Source organism: Chroicocephalus ridibundus, chromosome 3, assembly GCF_963924245.1.
Source record: "Chroicocephalus ridibundus chromosome 3, bChrRid1.1, whole genome shotgun sequence".
NCBI classification, from domain to species: Eukaryota; Metazoa; Chordata; class Aves; order Charadriiformes; family Laridae; genus Chroicocephalus; species Chroicocephalus ridibundus.
In genome coordinates, this window is record NC_086286.1 from 27,303,388 (window position 1) to 27,323,809 (window position 20,422).

Genomic DNA, 20,422 nt, shown 5'->3' on the forward strand with positions numbered 1-20,422 from the left:
TAGCACTCCTCTGGTTGCCTGCTGGTAATTATATTTTTACTGGGCATCACAACTTTCTGCTTACAGATGGGGCTTTTGCACTACTAGAACGAAGTCCGGGGCGGTTAGTGCTGTTTTGGTGAATGCTGGGTCCTCTTCTTTGGGCAGAGGGAGGCTGAATTCTGCAGCCCTCAGGCTGAATTCTGCAGCCCTCGGGCTGAACACACTTTCCCCTGTGTTTTACTCTCAAGAACAGAGCCTTCTGCAGGCTGCAGATTTGGCGAGCTCTGTTTGGGAATCTAGCCACAGGGAGAAGGGAGGTCTCTCAGTCCCCTGGCAATCTCTGTGAGCCTGGTGTTAACCCGCTCACCGAGGAAAGCCGACTTTCCCCTTCTTGCCAGAAGCCTGTTCAGCAGGGTTGCTGCAGATGAGCCCGTCCTCCTCACAAGCAGACATATCTGAGCCAGTAACCTTGCTCTCACAGAGCACAAAGGATAGCACTTAACCAGGCTACATTTTCAAGCAATCTTAACTCAATTCTCCTTTGAGTAGATCTTAATAGCTTTCTCTGCGTCCTTTGGCTTCAGGATTTGCTTTGATAATTAAAGAGCCTGAAATTTTGTATGTTTCTTTATGATGCCTGAAATTTCTTACAGAGATCCATTTTCTCCTCCAGTTTGAACAAGTTACCAGATCTAATATGAGATGACAGGCAAGAATTTCATGCAGCGGGGCATACACTGAACAATGATGTCTCTGCAGGCTCCTGCCCTCTGACACAACTCACTCACGGGGTAGCTTTGGAAGGAAAAACCCAGCATTTCCTGGGCATACTTAATCTCCAGCACCCTTGAATTGCTTGTATTTCTGTGCACAAGTATTTTGGCATATGTGTTCAAAGCACTTTGCAAGCAGTAGATCATCATCTTGGGGTGGCGAGTAATCAACCTGCAAGTGATGTTTACTTTGGGTGCCGGTGTGTCCAACGGTCCCCCAGGCAAGGCAGGGAGCGAAACACATGAGGAGCAAACCCCCTTCCTTCCTTAAGCTTCCTAGGTGTTTGCTCCATTCACGGGTCTTTTGCCTTTTAGGGGTGTTCCTCAGTTGAAAGGGCTCCCCCCCGCCCCGATACAGGTATGTGTCAGTGGGAGTGATGTGAGCTGCTGCATTTCGGGCTGCTGTCATCACTTCTGTGCAATGTCTCATAGTCTGTTGTTCTCCCCGAGTGCCACCACAGAAATATAGAATTTTGTGACAGTCCTTCTTTTGGGTTAAAAAAAAAGAAAAAAAAAATCAATTCTGGCACTCATCTTTCTAGAAAGAAGCTTCACAACATAACTGGAGCACACCCGAGAGGCTGAAAATCAGAAGAGAAATTAAAATAGCCTGCATTCGATTTTATGTTAAAGCTGGCAATTTTGAAAGCACATTTTATGTGCAGGGGTGGGGAATGTGTGGATTTTGATTCACTCCTTGATTTTGGAGTTGGAAATTACTGTCTCAGTGCAGGTGGAAGTATTTGCTTCCACCACATGTCTAATGCAGAACTGGCCTGTGCGTAAAACTATAGAGTAAATGATGGCTGCTGAGACTTGGCAGGGCCATTCTCATCTGAATTAGTTTCAGAGACAGCTGGGCCCCGAGATGCAAGCTGGCACTATCCCGGTTGTGCATTATGCTACCAAACCACCTCACGCAAAGCTTCCTTCCCACAGGTGGGTATTAACAGGCACCACTTGTTTCGGTGCTTGCCGGTGCCTTTCTTCACTCCCTCCTCTTCACCAGCTGTCAGTTTTCTAGATGATTTCTGAATGTGGCAGGTGGATGTAATTTGCTTTCGTGACCATTGCAGCAGCTCACACCAGATCCCACTTAGCGCCCTTTTGGGATGTGCAGAATTAAGCGCTGGTGGGTAGAGTCCTGTGGAATGGCAGTGACTATGATGGGGTTGAGGATCTGCCTTCCAGAGCACAGATTATGGCTGCTTGAGGCTGGTGCCAGACGCCCAGCACTCCAGAGACTTCATGTGGCCTCTGGCAAGGGTGATGTCTCTATCACCAGCCAGCTTGGGTCTGAGCAGCACTGCCCTCAGCGTGGGACTGTCTGACCCCAAAAGGAAGGCTGAGCTTGGCAGGAAGAAACTTTCTGGAGACAAGCACCCAGGAGGGCTCCTCCTGCCTGAAGGGAGGCAGCGAGCAGCTCATGAACGGTAGGTTGCTGTGGCATGAAGGGAGTAACGCGGCATCTGGACAAGACATAAGCTACGCAGTCATTTTAGCTGTGTTAATGCATATGGTCCTGCTTGCTTGAGGTATTTAGGAGATGAAGAAATTCCTGCGCTCCCACAGATAAATTAAATGATGCTGTTGTCATGATTTAACCTCAGCCAGCAATGAGGATCATGCAGCCTCTCGCTCACCCTCCCTTTCCCTCCAAGAAGGGTAGGAAGAAGAGGGAGAAAAGGAGGGGAAAGGGAAAAAAACACCTTGTGGGTTGAGATAAAGACAGTTTAGTAGAACAATACAGAAAAGGAAAATAACAATAATAACACTGCGGATTTCCCCCTCGCCAGCCAACCCCCATTTATATACCAAGCATGATGTCTACAGTATGGAATATTCCATTGGCCATTCTGTTGTTCTATCTATGCTCCTTCTTGGACTCTATGGGAAGCCGAAAGAAGTCCTTGACTAGTATAAACATCACTTAGCAACAACTAACACAATATGCGTTATTGACATTCCTTTCATACCAAATCTGGAAACACAGCAACCACTAGAAAGAAAATTAACTCTATTTCAGCTGAAACCATGATGGCTGTGTACAACAAATACTGTATAATAAGTTTATTAAAGGCTGGAGAAGGCTTGGCCTACTTTGAACAAAGATGTGGGCAGAGATGTGGATGGATTTAAATGCATCTACATGATATTTTTGTGTATAGGGGTATTTAAAACCAGCTTTACAATTGGCAAAGTTGCCTTAAGTTAAAAAAAGAAGTCAGACTGGATGCAAGGAAACACTTTTTCTCTGTGAGGACAGATGAACACCAGAGCAGGTTGCCCAGAGAGGCTGTGCAGTCTGCATCCTCGGAAGCTTTCAAGACTCAGTTGTACAAAGCGCTGAGCGCCCTGGTCTGGGATCATCGCTGACCCTTCTGTGAGCAGGAGGTCGGACTGAGATCTCCTGAGGTCGCTTGCAGCCTGAATTATCCCTGATCATGTCTGCATTCCTGGAAGGATTGGGCTTTGCCATGTAGCCGTGGCTCAAACGGTCTCTGCGTGCACACCCACGCAGACACACGCTCACCTCTTCCCTCCCTTCCTCCCTCCCCGAGCAGCTGGTATTTTGCTGGTGGATGATGTCATCCCATTTGCTTACTTAAGAAAGGCATCATTAGCGAGTAAGTAATTTATGTAATGCTGCTGCTAGTGCAAATTAAGGTAGAGCTGGGTTAAGCAGGCCCAGGGCAATGAGGGCACGCTCTGCATGGTGGGCTACAGAGAAAATTGCTGCAGGAAGCTAGCGGGCCAGATTACAGGAGATCAGAGGATCGAGGAATGCTGGGCTTGTTTCCTATTCCCCACCCTCTGCATGGGCAGAGCGGGGATGGGAGGTGGTTTTCAGTCTGTTGCCGTAAGGGAGCTCAGTAAAGGCATGTTCCCTGGCAGTGCCCTTTACCCAGAAAGACCTGCCTTTGGAGATCAAATGCAGGCTCAGCTTTTTAAAAAAGTACTTTAAAAATATCAGTCACTGTTCCAAGTTTACTTTTTCTCTCTGCCTGTGTGGATTTCTGTACCAGTTTTGCCTTGTGAGGCTGTACCAAACCCCAGAGTTACCGAGGTGCCGTAGCAGCTAAGGACTACGGGGTGGAGGGGCATACAGATCTTGCAGCAACAGCAGAAGCTGCTCTGCAGACTTGAGGGAAAACTAAATTAAAGGCAAAACTCACAAAAAGAAGAAAGTAGCTGCTTGGAGGTTGTTTGAGCAGTAGATGCACCCTGGTGGTTTCTTTACCCCCACTTGTGTACTATTACTGGTTATGCTCCAGTGGCACTTAGAAATGATGGTGCATTTCTGTGGAGCAGAAATGGTGCACAACAGAGCATTTGCCACCAAGGATGTATTTCAGACCAAACAAAAGATTAATAAAGGAAGGACGGCAGTTAGAGAGGGCTGGCCAGGGGACATGGCACCCTAAAGCACGTGTCTCCTGACTGACCATACACCTCACCTTTGGAGATGTGTGTCAGACTCTGGATTCTCCTGAACTCTGAGGGAATTTGAGTGTAGAGGGCTTATACCTATGATAGCTCAGGTCAGAGTCTGACCCTCCCCACCTCATGTAATTGAGCAGATGATGCTCCTGCCCGGCTTAGCCTACACAACACCAGTTTGCTCATGTTGCTAACAAAGGTCCGGTTTGGATTAGCACACAGGGCTAGGTGATCAGGAAGGAAAAGAAATGCAACCATACAGCCCTTTGGTAGGCAGGATAATAATCATTACTCACTAACAAGGATCTTGCCACTGTAAAGAATAAGTGTAATTGAACAACGTGCTGAAACGCCATAAGGCGGGAGCACAGAGCCACGTAAGAGAGCAAAAGAAAGCAGAACTGGTGAACAACATAAATATTATTGGTTTTCAGAGTTTTGAAATGTTCTTAGGAGACCTGTCAGCGTATCTTAGGTGACTAGAGAAAGGTGGGGGGACAGCTTCTACAGAGGCTCAGGGCAGCACAGCCTGTTCTCCTGCTGACCTGAGAGCCCTTGGTGGGAATCTGGCAGCTGTGAGCACTGAGCGAGTGCAGGCTGAAGGCCTGGAGAGCCACCAGGGCCAGCTGCAGGTCAGAGGAGCGCTGCTGGGCACACAGCTGGGGTGCAGGGTGGAGGCTCCAACATGAATGCTGTACGCCGGTCCCTTCTGCCAAAGCAGCAAGGGCCATGGGAGATAAGCTGTAAATCCTGTGAGGAGGAATTACAGTAGTCAAGCTTGTGTCATGAGTGCACGTATTTCTGCTGAGAGACCCTGATAGGATCTAAGGAAGGGATAACGGGAGAGGAATACCTTTGAGCCACGTGAGCTCTCTCTCTTGGGCTTTCCTGGGAAAGGAGGGGCTGAGAGGGCTGTGGAGGCTTGCCTTCTGCATCCACCTCCACCCTATCCCTGCCAGGAGGAAGTTGGAGAGGAAAGAGGGGATTTTCATCCTGCTAGCATCTGCCAAGCACTACATCTTTGCTATAATTTGGGCTAAGCACAAAGAATGCCTGATTCACCTGGGAGTTTCCCGCTCCCAGTGTAAATCACAGCGCAAGAGACATACAGCTGGGTACTAACCTACACCCTTCCCTCAGCCTAATGTGGGCACAACCCCTACTAGTAGTTTTGTTTGTGCATTTAATCACAAGTTCATTTACTACTGGGGACTGGTGCTGTCACCTGAGCCTTCTGGGAGTGATTCCAAAGAAAGTGGGAACGCACCTCTGTCCGTCAAGCTGGAGCCCACTGAAACTGAGATGTAGTAGCTCAGCTAATCTCTGTGGAGAGGATGGGCTTGGGACCTGGAGAGGACCCACCTTCTTGATCTCCTCCTGGCTGATGAATGCCATCTGTGCCCCCTCCCTAAGGTAGGCTGCCTGATTTGGGAATCCATGCCCAGGCTCCATCCTTGGGGCTGCCTGGCCAGGGAGAGCTGCTCTCTCCTTGGCTTGGTTTCCATACATTTTTGGGCATCCCAAAGGACCTCATGCCAGTGTGTTCAGCCAGTCTGAGGGTGACTGAAATTGCACAGTGTTTAAAAGTAAAATTATTTGTTGCTACACAAACCTAACTAAATGCACACTTATTGTGCTATGTATTGTTTTTAAGCAAAGCTATTCTTACAATCACATTAATTGACAATTAAAAGTTTATATATGTAAATCTAGCTAAAGATACGAATGTTGCTGCTTGATTATAATGACGAAGTGCAAAAAGAAAGAAAAAAAAATAGTAGTTCTCTTTGTTCTGCCTTTGTTACCTGAAGTAAGAACCTGGTTTAATCAGTTAACCATTATCCTACACTTCAGAATAATGCTGCTAAAAATGAAACATAAAATTAGCCTGTCATTTTTCTGTCGCTCACTTGAGATTCAAGCTGTCCTTCTGCAAGGCTTTTAATTTCCATTAAAATGCCTTGCGGCAGGTGCATGGAATTTCAGGAGCAGCAGCAGCGATCAACCCCAAACTGGTCCAGCCCTCACCTCCTTCAAGCACGCCCTGCCTGGCACGGCTGTCCTGCTCACTGCTCACTCAGAGGGAAATTTGGCTTCTCCTCCCCACAAAGACCCTCTTGTAGCAAATCCGACCAAGAGCGCAGCCCCACTCTCCTGCCTGCATGCCCAAACTGTGCTCCGTGAGATGCTCATCCCTTCCCTGCTGTGCCAGGGAGGTTCCATGGTTACTCTGTGACCCTGGCATGGACAAGTGGGGCCAGTGACCTGCCTCAGCACAGACCTTCACACCAGCCAGAGAGCCAAGGTGGCTGTGTGGCTGCACTGCCATGTGCTGGTGTTGGGAAAGGGGGGACAGCTAGGAGGGTGGGAACTTTGTGATGCCAGTGGGAACCTGTTTTAATCTGTGGCAGCGAGCCAGGGGAGGAGCCCAGATGTGAGCAAGAGCGATCTCCTCTCCTTCACAGCAAGTCTCTGGTGCTTGGATGAAGCTGGACTTGTTCAGATGGCACAAAGACCAGCTCTGGAGAGACCCCAAGCATCTGCACAAGAGGGCCAGAATGAGAAAGACAGATGGTTTTGGCATGTGGCATAAGGAACCATCCTAGTCCAGTGAAGGCGAGAGTCTCTGGCAGGTCAGCTAGAAGGCAGCACCACCCTGCTAATGCCAGCGAGAGTCCCTCCGGAGACACAGTGCTGTGATTTCTGCCGCAGGCAGAGAGTCCTGTCAGGTTTTGCAGCACATCAGAGGTTACGAGTGTGCTCTAATGGCTAGGAGGCAGTGTCATTTGGGTAGTAATACACATTCGCATTTGGTTTGGCTATTTTGGTGCTGGAGGAAGTTTTTTCTCTACTGGATCATGAAGAGGCACATACTGCTCCCACCTGTTTGAACGGTGAGTGTCTATAATCGATCGGCCAGGCAAACTGGCTAAACTCCCTCTGAGATTCTGCTCCTTTGGTGGTTTGCCTGTCCTGAGCTTCTCAGTTTTATCTTTGAGCCATCAGGATCAAATGGAGAATTTTTAAAAGCCTGAGGAGAGTCTAGAAGTGAATTTGTTTCTAGTTTTAGCTGGAGGACAGGTTTTTTGGCCCTAGTGATGTGATGTATAGATATTTCAACCTGGGGAGGAAAAGCAAGGCCAAGCGAGGTCTAGAAACTACTGGTGAAATCCTAAAATTAGCATTAAGCAGAGAGACTGTCTGAAAAATCAGAGTTGCAGACTGTGGATGGAAGAAATACAACTGAGAGACCGGGAATTTGCATCAGGCAAAGTGCTTCGGCTGGCTTTGGGCAGGGCCTGTGCGTCAGCTGCGCACCAGCCAACACACACACACAGTCCTCCAGCTAAAGGACAGCCCGATGGCAAAGACAATCAGTATTTGCCATCCCATCAACCCCTTCCAGATCAGTGCTCGAAGACATGACATTAATACAGAGAAGTTCAGGCACAGTCGGTGCCTGGTGATGAAATAAATCTGAGCTAAGTTGTTTCTATCAGTTCAAGTTAAATAGCTGGTTACAGGCTCAAAGGTAACTGTAAGCCAGGGTATTTACCAGTGGGGGAAGCAGGCTGTGGGAGGAAGAGATATCTTGGTGCTTACACCTGCGGCATTCAGAATAGGCAATAGAAATTTCAAAATAGCTAAAAGCCTGCCCATGGTGCAGGGGGAGCATACATGTTCTTGTAGTAAAACTGCCCGGCTTCTAGTAATGTGGTCTCTGTTCCTTTCCATTTAAAAGTTCTCATGTGCCTCTGGTGCTGCCGACAGGGAGTGCTGGCCAGGGCCAGCTCCTTCCTCCAGCTCTATGCAGTGGCTCACTTTTGACCTGTCGTATTTGGTGGGCTTTGTTTTTTCAGCAGAAACTGTCAATCACGTTAAGAGGTCATCAAGATTTGGAACTGGTTTGCTTATTGCCACCTCTAACCAGAGTTACATCGGGAAAGGCTGCGCGTTCCTTAGCCCTGCCTGGTTCCTACCCAGGAAGAGAAGTCAGCACTCCTGGCAGCTCACCTCTGCTTGCAGAGATCAGCCCACGCTTGATCCCAAACTCCCTTGGAGTGCAGGGAGCTCAGCTCGTCTTTGGTTTGATAGCTATTTTCCTTTCAAAGGCGGCAGTGACTGCAGTTGAAAGGCATTGGTTTCTGAAATAGCCCCCTCCCCCTTGAAAATATAGTTTTTAACTTTCTCAGAGAGCCTTGAAACTTCTGCTACAGTCACAGGAAGAAAAGCAGTGATGTTAGGGATGAATGAATGAATGAAATGTGCCTTATCCACTGCTGAAGTTCATCTGTGCTCAGAGCTGTCACACCTGGGACTCCCCGGCCAGCCCATCGCAAGCCTTTGGGGTAAGCAGTGACTCATTCCCCTCATTCTGCTTTTTACACCTCCACACATCTGCCTGTGTTTTCAGAGTTGCACTCCAGTGAGAATAACAGTTTGTTTACTCAGTGAAGGCAACATTACTGGTGCCTCAAAAAGATCTGGATGGTCCTGTTGTGGTGAACGGCATCGGCATTTTCCAAAATTATCTGAATTTGTTTTGGTATGCTGTCAGAAATAATTATAAAGAAATAAAAGCAGGGTTCTTCTCAGTAATTGTGGTTTGACACAGGAGGAGCTGGAATTTGCATCCCTGTTGCTTTCAAGTTGCTGAGATCCTCTTTGACCATCCTGTTACTCTGCAGCAGTGGGACCTGGGTTAGTACGTGATCATGTTCCCCAGAAAAACATTTGGGAGGAGAGGCTTTGTGTTCGCAGAACCCAGAGAGACTGAGATGCCAGAGGAAGGACATTTTGTTTGTATTTCCCTGTGACTTTAATCATGACTTCCAGGTAACAGGTCCCTGCCAAAGGCCAGGGAGATACAAGACAGCTTTGCATTAACTCACGTGCCAGAGAGACCAGGGCTCACCTGCCAGCTTGATCCGACGGGGATCCTTGCAAGAGGGATGCAGGTAACTCCCAGTGTGTTAGTGGTCCCCTTGCAGACCCTGGTGAGTTGCTGCTGGTGTCCTGTCCTCCAGGCAGCAGATGCAGTTGTGCACAGGAGCCACTTTACGCACAGACAGCTTCATTAGACCAAGCTGAGCTCTTAATATGCAGCAAGGCAGCGGCCTTGGCTCCAGCGGAGTTTCAGCTGTCTGCAGCAGAGACAAAGTCTCCTCTCAGGACCAGCGCCTGGTGTAAATTCCTTGCAGCCAGTGTGCAGAGTGAAAGGAGGGCTTGGCTTTCCACAACCATTTTTCTGAAGCAACCCACACACTCAAATTGGGGCAATGCCTGAGTAGATGCCTAATCTGAAACCTGCTAGTAAAACAAGAGGAGCACTGTTTTTTTTAACTTTAAAGATATTGGACCATTTTATAGTTGAGCATCTTTTACTTCAGAGTCAGTAGCTTCCTCTTTTTGTTTCCTTATTGCACACTTACTAAAACCAGACTTCTGTGACCCTTATATTTTGTCCCCTTCAAGATGGTTACTAAATACGTGTTTAAAAACCCCAGGTGTGTGTATCCGCAGGTTTGTGCGTGGCAGGGCAAGTGGGAGTGAGAACTGGTAATAGAGGACAGCAGGAGCTCTTGATTTCCTGCTCTTTCTATTGCTTTCAGACACCTCTAAAACAAGGTGCTCCACAGCCATGCAGTGCAATCTGCAACGATGAGACTGCACTCTATCTTTGTCATTACAATTTCTTTCTTTTTTTTTTTTTATTCTGACCTGAGAGTCTAATCCCTGCCTCCATGCCTTGCTGTCATTCAGTTCCTGAAGCACAACTCCTGACTCCTGTAGTGCCAGAAATATAGTTTACCCTGTGACACGAGGTCTTATTCCTCAACCCAAAGCCTAAATGAGAGGATAGCTTAATGTAAGTAATCAGCTCCCAAAACTGTTGTGTGGAGCGTTCATGCATCTTCCCCCTTTCCTAGACACGTCCATCATTAAATCATCCCAAAGCATGCTAAGATTGCACACACACATGTTCATCCTATTAGAAGAATAATCGCTCATTACAGATTCCAGGACTCCACACTTCTCAGGCACGAGGTAAGCAACATGCCGGGCGCCAGCTGCGCACAGACTGTCATCCCTCACATCGCACATCACATGCTATGCACTGGTTGACCTCTGCCAAAACATTACCCCAGCAGTCACGCCACATTTGGCTGTGTAAGGGGTGCCAGTGCCCTCAGCCAAGCAGAAGACCGTAGCATTGCATCTGTTAAGTGCAGGCTCAGAGAAATGGCCGGATCCTTGACTGCCATAAATTGTTAGGGATGTGTTAACCTCAGAGGAGCTACCTGCATTTGCAGTGCATAATCACCATTTAGGAATCTGGGCCGTTAACGAGACAGATGGTCTTAATCCTCTTCTTATTGGATAGTTGTGCACATCACAAGTAAGACTTATTGGACTGTTATGGGCAATCAGCAGAGACCTCAAGGACTAAGTGTCAGTGGAAATTGAATGATTGCCGCCTCCGCAGCTGGTCCCTTCCAGCCAGGTTGGAGCAGATGGCAGGCGAGAAGCTCTCCGTATGGTACCTGTTCGGTCACTGAAAAGAAGACCAGTTCTCAGGATAGTTACAGCTTCTGTAAAGAATAAATAAACCACCCACTGAGCTGAATAATAGTTCCAATAGCCAGGAAACACCTTAAAGAATAAATATGCAGGTAAAGCCTGTCACAGAGCCATCTGAATCATGATGCCAAAACCCTGTGAGAGTTGACCAATGTGTTTCTGCTGAAAACTGCACTCCTTGCTGGTGTTATGATTTCATTACAGTTGGTATCATAACTCAAAAATGCATTTATCTGTCTTTGTCAAGCACCAGTATGGCACGACAGGGGAAAAAGAAAGAAGTGCTGTTGTATAAGCTCAGTGAACACTTCAGCTTATCACAACTCAATCTTTCTTTCTTCTTCCTCTTATGCTACTGCCTCAGCTGTTTTTGAGTGCTGGTGTCATAGTGCCCATGGGTGCCCACCTCCACCTTCCAGCTTTCTCTTGGTAGCATACAATGAACATCAGTCCAATGCCAAGGGGCTCGCCCCATGAGTCGGTGTGATCTTTTGGCCACTCTTTGTGGCCCTTTTCAAATCCATAGCAAAGCCTTTCAGTAGAGGTAATGAATTATTCTGCAGAGGCCAGGCAGTTTCTGGAACGCTGGACTCAGACATCACAGAACTAATCCTCCTGTAGACCCGTCACTGAAAACACATCAGTGTTTCTCCCCTTCAGCTTCCTTTCACTTCAGCTGCTGGTACAGGACCGGGTTCATTCTGGCTGAGCTGTGTTTCATGAATCATGGCAAGCCACTGCCACTGCCGAAACACAGGTCACTCGTCTGAGCCAGCATCCCCCATGTTCGTGCAGCTCCTTCAGAGACCACCACAACCAGGATGGTTTGCTTTCTGGTACAAACTAATAGCAACTGGAAGGAGAGCTGAGATGGCAGCAGCCTTTCTGCTTTGAATGCTGTCCCTATTAAAAGCACTCAGACTGTCACAGAAAGACGGTCGCTACCTGCGGGAAGCTGTGCTGGCCTCTGCTCTCAAAATGAATGTGGCCTTTCTCTCCAGACCCCAGGCACTGGAAATGGGGAGTGCTGAGAGCAACCCGCTTGGAGACTGAACGGGGAACAGCACCCACTGCTGCACTTCAAACCTCTTTGTCCTCTGTAAGTCCATAGACAGCCCAAGTGAGTATGGTGGGACAGAGACTGCCTTTTTACAGATAATTAATTAACGGCAATGTTGAACGGAGGTGTTCAGTATTTTTTTGCTAACTTCTGTGAGGGAATGGCTTGTCTTTCCTTGATATAAGGGGGTGGACAGCTTTTGCATATGAAAAGAACTTCTTGCTTCCACACTTTCTCTCCAGACTGCCTCTGCTCTTGCTCGCAGAACTGCCTGATCACCCAGTCCTCAGCTTTTTGGCAGCTCCAGTCCCTTTAGTTCAACAAATGACCCACCTACTAAACTGGTATTTTCCACACTGGGCCTAACTTTCTGACATCCTTCATGTTCTGGGATTTCCTGGTAGATAAGGGACACAGGGAGCTCAGTACCTCACAAAATCAGAGCCTGCATATTCTGAATTTTCTTCCTGAGACACTAATCATAGAAAAGAAACAAAATTCTGTGGAACAGTGGCTGTGATTTGCCTGGCTCATCTACGGGGAGGAAATCTTCAATAAAGTCAGTATTGGTTCCCGTTTGTCCCTTCAAGTTTATGCAGATAATCAGGATCAAATCTCACTCTGAATTTGTGAACAGGTTATAGCTTCAGCTTGAGAGGACACATGCCATGTACGTCAGAGGAATTATATATACATATATACATATGTCTAAAAGGGTGGCCTGGGAGTTAGAGCTGGCCCTGATTGCCTTTGTTTCACAAAAAGACAGTGCTTTGGGGGACATATTTCTCTGCTTTTCTTGCAACGTTGTGCATTAATGACATTCCTCAAGCTAAGAATAGATAGTCTTCATCTTGATGGCTGTTTAAACAGCATGGACCAGAACAGCAAACCTTAGTAATATGCAGGCCAGATCCTGATCTCGGCTGCACAGACTTCTGTGCAGCAATTTGAAAGTTAATGATGCACTAGGGACACTGTGGTGTAGATGAAGTACCGTAACAAAGAAATGCTGGTTGAAAAACCACCTTCAGAGCTCTCTCTGGTTCCTTTATCTCAGTGTAGAAGGTAATTTCAAATAAGGGCCCACAGGGATTTTCTATGAGCATGGCTCTACTGGATATTTTTCTTAGTGTCCAGTGGAACCGACTGGAGAATACATTTATATCATTTTTCAATGACCTTCTTGCCAGAAAGGACTGAAAGCACCTGGAGTAGGGCCTGAGTTAAAAATGATCTGGACTAACAGGGCGTGCGGCCCAGAATGAAATTCAGTAATGACGAAGGTGAAATGATATATTTAGGAATGTACTGTAGAACTATACAAGTAGCAGAAGTACTGCAAAATAAGACCCAGGGGTCACAGCAGTTCACAAGATAGATACAAGTCACAGGTATTCTACTGTGGCAGCTGTTCTCCCCATCTACTTGGTATAAGATGAGGACAAAGCAGGTTAATTTGTGTGAAGGAGAACTTACGCTAGATATGAAGAAAAATGTTATGGTGAAACTTGCGAAGCACAGCGAAGAGAGGCCACAGCATCCCTGCCATCATGGGTTTAAGAATAGATTAGATGAAGACCTGTCAGGGATGGCCGCCATGTTCTTTGTGCTGCCCCAGTGCTGGCGGTGGGTGAGGTCACCTCCTTGGCCCCTGCAGCTCTGTGCACCTCAAGCCCGTACAACACCAGTCATATCTGCCCTGCAGCTTCTCCAGCAAAGTCCTTCTCCATGCTCGGTCCAGCTGATGAGCTGCAAAGGGGACACGCTGGGGAGGTGACACTGCTTACGCTGCTGCTGTGGGGCCTGGGAAGGTTGCTGACACCAGCCACTGCTGCTTGGAGGAGGCTTCACCACCACCAGTAGCCACCTTCAACACCTGGGCTTCCACGGCTCAGGGATGGGCAAGTCAGCACCATTTTGCTGGTCTCTCCTTGCTGTTTCACTGTGAGGCTTGGAGCTGATCCTGCCTTCACTTAGCAGAAAAGTGGGCCTTATTCTTAAATTCTTATTTGAGGGAACACACTTTCACCACACAAATAGTGCCCAAATGTCACTGTGCAGCAAGAATAAGGCCTGGAGGGACAGCATTTTTATTTTGCACACATCATGGGACAATTGCGCAGATTTGCTGAATTTCTCCATGTGGAAAAAGAAGTCATAAGAGGGGATTTCAGCCACCACATGCGTGTAAGGTCCTGTGTGGACTTTACAAAAAGAAAAGGGAAAGTGACAGTCTTGTTGCCATATGTTAAGAAGAGACAAAAGAGCACTGACCAGGCTTTGAGGAAATAATTTAAGAGGATCGGATTTTGAAGCACTCATGTACACTTTGAACAGCTCCTTCTCTGCTAAAATCCAAGATTATTTCAGAAAGTTGCCAAGCAACACAGAGGCCATACATTGTAAAGACTATATAATCCAGACAGTTGCTTCTTAAAAAATGAAAACAAGATTTGAAGGACAGATCATGAAAATCTTTCTTTTCTGAGCCTCTGTTGGGCTTCTTGTCCTTCTGCTCCTTTCACACACAGGACTCCCTCCCCTGCCCCTCATATTCCTTCCTTGCTTCATTTTCTGTATTGTGAAGAAGGAAAAAACACTGTGGTCAAAGAGACAACAAAAAAAAACTGTAAGAAGAGGCAAAACTAAGTGTGACAGCGTTGCAGTAAATAAGGAAACACCAGTTAAGTTAGACATTAGCAATGCAGTTTGTATTTGAGCATTTCCAAGTTGAGCTTGATAAATGCAGCCCAGCTCTGCACCATTTACATATCCCCCTTTGCCAAAAGGCACAAAGGTAGTTGCTGTAATGCTCACAGGAGAGGAAAAGGGTGAAAAGGAGATGGATTTAATGGTGCAGTTTTTATCATTTTTTACTATTTTTGGCTCTACTCTCTGAGGGAGCTGGTGAACGAAAGGCTTTAAAGCAGCTGCCTGGCACTAATAATAATAAATGCTGGGGAAATCCATAGCTTCTGTGTGCAGAGGGGTGGCAGGGACTTGCGCATAGCCCCCACCGTGCTGCTCCTTCATTTCTTTTCTGCAGGCTAAACTCCAGGAGCCCCTTTCTCTGCATTCTGCACCACACTCACTGTTTTCCCCATGCCACTGCAAATGCCAAGTAATAATTGGGATACCTTCTTCTCTTTTGAAAATCTACATGTTTTAAACTTAGTTTTTCATAAACAGGTTGCTGGAAAAGTTGTCGACCTCTGAAATGCACTTAATCTTTGGACAAATAGACTTCAAATGGTGCGCTGTTGTCTAGCAACTATACTATAAACAGCCCTTCATTTGTCTCCTGTGGGTAATCACTGATTTCTCGGGGATTAAAGCTTAAGTAACACTCCAATCTAGGTGCGTGCATCAGACCATGGCGTATTACAGCAGATTACTCTTCCTAGTATACAGCTTGCTTAACCATTTAGAATCACAACACAAAACCGACGGCCACAGTGGTGAGAAAATCAGCACTAGCTTGTCAAATAATTAATATTTTGAGTTATAATGTAGAACATTTTATTGGCAGGCTCAAAAAGATTTCTGTCATACAGAGGGGTGGGGTGGCAGATAAGCATCAAATTAGAAGATCTCATCTAGGCTGAGCCTGAGTTATTTCAAAGGTGTTTTGATAGCTTCTGCCCAACAGCCTCTGCATGTTCTGTTGCACTTGCTGCCTCATGCCGCAGGTATGGAGTTTTCCCTTCCAGTGGTGTGCAGGACCATGCTGCAGTGAGATACTACACCTCACTTCTGGGCACAGAGGCTCCAGACTGATTGAACTGACTCTCTACGTGTTGTGAATACAGTTTATTAGATGCATCTGCTTCCATAGATCACGGTCTGCTTAAGAGACTGAAAACATGTGCTATTGCTAAATCACTACATTTAACACCTTCCCTGGTAAAGCTCCCCTGCGGCATGTACTGTGTTTGGTTGCGGATAGTCTCAGCGTAATGCTGGGTAATGAATGGGGGTGGCCTGGGGCCGGCCATAAGGAAAGAGCAGTTGTTAGGTTGAATTTAAATGAAATTAAAAAAAAAATTAAAAAACCCACGGGCTCTAGATTTAGAATAAGTCTCAGCATTTGTGGGATTAGAGTTTCAAATGTTGACCTCCCACGCTGAAAGAAATACAGGTCTGTGGGTGGGTAATGCTACATATCTTACAGAAAACCAGCGTTTAACCGACGGAATTATATTCAAGACATTTATCTTAAGATTTACCTTAAGAATTCACATTTTAAAGAAAGCAAGTTTGATATGATCTGAAAAACCAAACTTGTGCTGGGGCTCCCTAGTTCCCCACCCTCCCCTTGCGATCCTACTTCAATGGCTTGTTTGTGACCTGCAAGCAGTGACTAAAATCCCCCCTCGCCCCTCCAACACGCAGGCTCTCCAGGCTTTAAATACGCAGTCAGGAGGCAGCAGAAGCAACACACTCACCCTGCCCAAAACCTCGTGTGCAGGAATGGCTAAATTGTTGTGACTGTCCCCCACTTTTCCCAGCCCAGCTGAGCCGGAGCAGCTCTTGCAGCTTCTGCAGCAGCAGACCCCTCCGTCTGCAGGCTCAAGTAGGCAAAGTATGGGGAAAGTAGGGAGCAGCCTCCCTGAAGGGAAAGACCTTCCCAGGGCTGAGCTGGTGTGAAGGTTGCAGTACTCCAGCTTTCGTTACCAGCTGTGCCAAAAAGCATTTGATGCTTATGGCCAGTGTTTGAGTGCTTGGCAGTTTGGTGGAGCTGTGCAAGGGGCACCCCAGGTGCTGGGTTGAAGGTTACTTAGATACCAGTGCTTTCCACGCGCTGTGTGGGTGACCCAGGAAAGAATCCATGGATATAAGTGGTACCCCAGGGAATGTGGGCTTAATTCCAATGCCCACAGCGTGCTCCCCTCTGAAACACCACCGTTTCAGAAACCTTTATTCTTAAGCAGCTGTTGGCAATGCAAAAGGGGTGATCCCACTTCCCTAACTGTGGGATGTAGGCTTTAAGGTCTTAGGACGTAATGACAGGGAGATTTTGTGCCCTGCATCTTTTCTTAAGTGTTTAAAAGAAGCTTTTGTTAGACCCACCGAGGATACGGGCATCCTCTGGAGCTCTGTCTGCTTCGAAGTGGGAAGAGTTGGCGCAACTTTCTTTGGGAGGCACTACACAAACAGCGTGCTCTCACCGGGACTTGTTTGAGTTTTCAGTTCTTGCCTCCAGAGGATCTTCTTTCTGTTGTGTCCTCCACTCTCAAATCCCCAAAGCAGTTTCATAAATACCCTTGTCTTCGTTCTTCCTACTGATGTCTCCTGGAGAGGATGTATCTGATAAAGCTAAATATTTCTTGCACAATACATTCCATAAAGCTTCAGTGATTTTATTATGTTATACACTGTAGGGAGCAACAAATAGATTCCCTATATGCTCTGCATTTGCATGAAAAGAACCTGCAGCATTATCATCCACCACCCCACTCCTCCATTTGGTTTTTTTTCCTGAATTTCCTTACAGGTCAGCTCACATCCCTCCATTGATTTCCATAGACTCTGGAACAAACTCAGAGGATGGACAAAGTCTTAGTCCTGTTGAATTTAATGGCAAAATTCCTGTCGAACTGAATGGACCCAAAAGATCCAATTGAAAGCCCACTGGGACTAATGAAAATCTGTCAATTGCTGTCAGTTAGATCCACATCAAACAGCATAAGATAAAATAATGCACATTTGGGTAAGACAGAGGAAAAACCCCTGCAAATATGGTGTGAAAGCAGTTATGTCTCTAGGACTAAAGGAATTTTCATCACATAATGAGAATCAATGCTTAACAAATTATTACCCCTGTAAAGGTGACATTATGGACTGTGTCAGCTTTTGACATGTGGTCATTTTAAAAGCCAACAACCTTGATAATGTCCTTCAGAGATTACTGTTTGTTAATAGTGTACATTAGGAATCAAGCAATCATAGAGAGTGCAATTAAGTGCATAATCACAGATATTTTTGACATCTGTCTACTTTTAGGCTCCATAGCATTTTTTTGCGTCTCCCCCCCTGCAGCCTAGTGACTTCAATTAATTTATCAGGACCATCTGTGTTGTAATTTTTGTTGCTCAGCTTGCCTTTCTACATCTGTTTTTTGGCTGAATATTTCATGACACTTCATCATTTTCACTCATAGCACTAAAAATATGGGACTAATATTTGCTCAGTTAAGTTGCTCGGTTTAAGATAACCAGCAATTAAACAGGCCGCTGCACTTCTGATAAATGACTCTTCCTCCTGCAAGAAGGAAGCAACAACATTTTAAAAACTGTGCTTTGGGTTTTCTGGTGCTGTTTATCTCTGATGCACAGAGGTCAAACCATCAGTGGTTCTGCCAGCTACTATGTGCATGCTCTGAATCTCCAGCTTACATGATGTTTCAGAGAGAAGGATAATATGTCATGGCTCGAAGGTTATTTGGTCATTGTGCTCTGGGTAGTCTACATGAGCGCAAGTGTTTTTGCGGGCCATAGCTAACTACGCTCACTGCATCAGGGTTAAGGGTGCTCTGAAGTACACAAGGATCAGTGTACATTCAGCCTCTCTTCCCTGATCACAGTATATCAGAAGGAATAACCAGCTAAAGCTGACTGCACTGAGTGGGCAATGCATGCAGCAAAGAAGAAACATGTAGGTTTTTACTTCCTTGAGCCATTGAGGTTAGGGGTACAGTGCTCCTAGCAGGTAACTCATTCCACCTCCCTACAGTGAAGAAAAAACATTTTCTATTGCTTTCCTAGAGTCCTTTGAAATGTTTACCTTGGGGGCTCATCCACGATAAATATTTGGCCATGACACAAATCTTTTATCTGAAGTCACTGCCTAATTTTCTTTCCTTAAATTTCTTCCTTTACTCTAGCTAATACTAATTTTAAGCAATCTTTTTCCGCTCCTGGTATTGTAGCACCCCATGATTCTGTTTTCTATGACTTCAGGATCTCCAGGTTTTACTAAACCATAGCAACTGTCATCTTCTTCTAAAAGAGGGAAAGTAGGCAAAGTAACAGGCCTGCCACTCAGGAGCTTGTATAAGGCGACAGGAGAAAGACTGTTCACTTGAGTAAGAGTAGTCCTTGCAATAGCATTACGGTGTGTTTATCCATGACAAAAGTCCTTGATGAAGTACAACCCTCTCTGCAACAGTCCTATGTAACAGGTTTTCCTGAGAAAGACCCGTATACCATGTTCTTCATCCAACTGTGCCCTGGAACACAATATCCAAGTATCTACCTCTTTTATTGACCCAGGATACTATTTTTTGAATTGATTTTTTTAATCTTCTGGATTGGTGGTCCCTGATGGCATACCTGTTGGGTGAAGTCTCACCCGGCAGCAACTGAAGTATCAAATCCAAGCATTTAAGCCTTGCTGGGCCCACGACTCAGCAATAGCAAGCGGAAGGAGAAAGGGGCAGTTTGACAGTGAGGGGGGAGAGAAAGAGATAGCCGCTAGAAGAGATACAGTAACATTGACAGTTTTTCTCAAATGAGCCTCAGCTACGAAAAGGCTGGTGACTGCTGCTAGACACTGAATGAACTTTCTCTTTTTTTGCTCACAGTGCACTTCTGTGTGGGTGGGCTGACTGGATTTGAAGTAAACAGCAGGAAGACGATCTTCCCAGTGAATGAAAAACTGCTTTGCTGAGGGAAAACAAGCACTACAAAAATATGACAAATAGCTCTGAAAGTGGCACTTCTGTAAGGAACGTTTTAAGCCTATGAAAAAGGCAATGTTCCCCCTGTGAGCCCCATTATATTCAATGACACACTTCACCAACTTAGCCAAAAACCAGCAGGCCCAATTATATTGGACTTTTGTCAGTGATTAAGTGAGATTATTCGCTTGTGGTTGGACCCATGCAGAAGACAGGGGCAGCATGATTGCTACCGATTTAAGAAGTCCATCTTTAGTGCCAGTGTCAGAAGTCGATGACTTTGACACTGAAATATGAAGGCTCTGCACCTAACATCACAGGGGCTGCAGCTGTGGCGTTAGTAATGCGCTCAGGTGAGTCAGGGCAGCACCTGATAAATCACAAAAAATCGCAGTCCCAAATGGACAGCACTACAAACTACAGTATGGCGAAACTTGATTGTCCTGGCATGTCTTGGAAAATGTACCGCTGAATAAAGCTTTACTCCATCTATGTTATCAGAGTGCTGCTACTGAGCAACTGATGATGTGAAGGCTGACTGATCAGGTTAAGTCATACCAGTAAATAGTATAAGAATTCTTGGTTTCAACTGCTAAATAAGGTATAGGAAAGATGAATGATTTTTCCTTTGTGAGGCTTATAGATCTGCAAAGAATTGTTCCTGAAGATATTCGCTAGTCATCAGTGTCTCTGATTCATGGCAGGAATTTCCTGGGAATTCACTGCATTGAAAATATAACAACTCATTTACCTGGTAGCTAAGTATTTTCAAGATGGGGTTTGTTCTGCATTAGTCAGAGTTGATGACTTTTGAAATAAGTTCAAATGGATGAAAATATAAAGGCCTTTAGCGACTTAAGATGACTTTTAATTAAAGCTCAACAATCACACGTTGAGCAGAGC